Genomic DNA, 2,637 nt, shown 5'->3' with positions numbered 1-2,637 from the left:
TCGGTGCCCCTCGCTGGCTCCAGCGGCCCGGGGAAGCAGGTTCCCACCCTCTGCACCCCCCCGAGCAGCCTGGGGGAGCTGATACTGGTGGCCCAGCACCTTCCCAGGGCTGGGGGTCCATCCTGGAGGAGGTTAAAGGAGCCCAAGCTCTGCCCTGGGCTGGGTGCAGCTGCTGCTGCAGAACCTCTCACCCCCCAGGGCTGTGGGGGTGTCAGAGGTGACAGCCCAGCCGGGCTCTGTCCCTGGGGGGGCAGGGAGGCATCACACATCTTGGCAGCTCATCAGCCCATGGCAAAGCTGGGCTTGTGGTGAGCTCAGCTGCCAGCATCCCCCCTGCCCTCCTGCTCTGCCAGCCCACACACCAACCCCTGCCGAGCTGCCAGGATGGAGGGGTGTCCATCCCCACCCCACCCCACCTGCCCGGGCACCAGGGTGAGACCCCCAGCTCCCAACAAGCTGCCAGCCCTGCTGGGGGTGACATCTGAGCAGAGGAAGCTGCACCAAAAAGCAAAGGTCCCCAGCAAGCCCTGGCTCCTGGGAGGACCTTTGGCTTTGGGCAAACTCCTGACAACCCTGATTAGCAACCTCTTCATCTGCTCCCAGGGGGGTTAAACCAAGGGAGCTCTGGGCTGGTTCAGCTCTATCATCAGGGGGGTTTGAGGGAAGCAATTTTCTCCTCTTGCAAAGCAGTTCATTCTCATTTAATTGCTGCTCATGTTGCACAGATTCCCCTCAGCTGCTGTGGGGTTGGCTCCTCTCTTCCTCCTCTCCAGGGGTGCTTGACTCTCCTCTTGTTTTGCCAGGCTGGGACCTGTGCTGGGTTGGGTTGGGTTGAGGCCTTCAGACCTTCACAGCATTTAGGTGGAACTTGTCTGAAATGCAGTTTTTCCAGAGGGAGATCTCTAGGGACTTTGTTCCTCACTATCACCCCATTTTTTGGGGGTGCTGCTTTTGGAGAAAGGAGCAGGAGAACATGGGGATGACACAGAGGTGATGGGGAAATGGAGGGGCAGGGAACACACCTTTCAGCTGGTCACTAAAAACCAAGCAGGATTTAGTGTTTGAGCAAAACAAACTCCCATGGGTCAAATGATATGAGGGAAGTATTTGTAAGGGGAGATGAATTTAAAAAGGGGGGGTTTGCCCCAGATTTGGGGGGGTTTGGTGTGTTTGCACCAAGGAGGGGAGGTGGTAAAAGCCTCCCAGCAGCTGATGGGAGGTTCCATAATGAGCTGGGACAAGTGTCCAGGTGGGGTCAGTCCTGCTGGGAGCATCCAGTGCTTGGTGGAAGCAGCAGGGCTGTTCCAGGAGATACTGGGGTGGCATTAGATCCAGTTTGGGGGGGGTGTGTCAGGTCTCAGCTGGGCTGGGGAGAGGGAGGTGGAGCCAAACCACAGAAATGTTGGGATGTGGCTGGTGATGGGACAACCCTGAGGTGCTGGGGGTGAGTGAGAAAAGGCAGGTGGTGGCATCTCCCAACTGTCACAGCCAAGGTCTGGCAGCCCCAGCAGCCCCTGTGCAGTGGGGAGAGGAGGGGGCAGCACCTGCACAGGACACACCAACGTTGGCTGGAGACTGCCCTGGAACTGGGGCTGCTCCTGAGCAGCTGGGCAGCCTCTAGACACCCATCTAGAATAATTAAATGGTTGGGGTTGGAAGGGGCCTTCAAGATCATCTAGATCCATCTCCCTGCATGGGCAGAGACACCTCCCACCAGCCCAGGTTGCTCCAAGCCCCATCCAACCTGCCCTTCAGCACTGCCAGGGATGGGGCATCTGGGTCCTGCTGTGCCACAACCCCTCTGCCATCTGGGATGCTGCAAGTGGTCCAGCCAGGGGTCACCTTCTTGTTCTGTCACAGGCTTCTCCAGAGCCACCAGCTCCGTGGGATCACCCACCACCCTGCTCAAGTGATGCTCCTGCAATAAGGACCCATCTGAGGCCTCACCTGGCACTACTGGAGCTGCAAGTGTAGGACAGGAGACCCGGGTGCTAGGGATGAGGCTGGGGAACAGCTCCAGGGCTGGAGGCAGCTCCATGTTGGGTTTCATGTGTTAATCAAAGAAATTAAGATTTCCAGTACCTGAAGGGGCTCCAAGAAAGATGGAGAAGGACTTTTTACAAGGGCAGGGAGGGATGGGATGAGGGGGATGGATTAAAACTGGAAGAGGGAGATTGAGGTGAGACATGAGGAGGAAATTCTGTGCTGTGAGGGTGGTGAGAGCCTGGCCCAGGTTGCCCAGGGAAGCTGTGGCTGCCCCATCCCTGGCAGTGTTGAAGGGCAGGTTGGATGGGGCTTGGAGCAGCCTGGGCTGGTGGGAGATGTCCCTGTCCACGCAGGGGGTGGGACTGGATGAGCTTTAAGGTCCTTTCCAACCCAAACCAGTCTGGGATTCTGTGATTCTATGAAAGAAACTAGATTAAATTCCATTTCTGTGCTGGGGAGGCTGCTGGCAGTCTGGCATGTCCCACAGCAGCCTGAGCTCCCACTCTCATGGTCCCACTTTGCCTCTCCAAGCCTTGAGATAACACCAAGGGTTAATGCAGACTTATCTCAAGAGGCCACGACCTCATCAGGAGCACAGGATTGGCAGGCCATTAATATCAGAATGACTTGATAACTTTAAATACAATCATG

Source organism: Chaetura pelagica, unplaced genomic scaffold (genome assembly GCF_000747805.2).
Source record: "Chaetura pelagica isolate M959 unplaced genomic scaffold, ChaPel_1.0 scaffold625, whole genome shotgun sequence".
Classification (NCBI taxonomy): Eukaryota; Metazoa; Chordata; class Aves; order Apodiformes; family Apodidae; genus Chaetura; species Chaetura pelagica.
The sequence above is the reverse complement of the archived record's forward strand: the minus strand, read 5'-3'. Positions refer to the sequence as shown.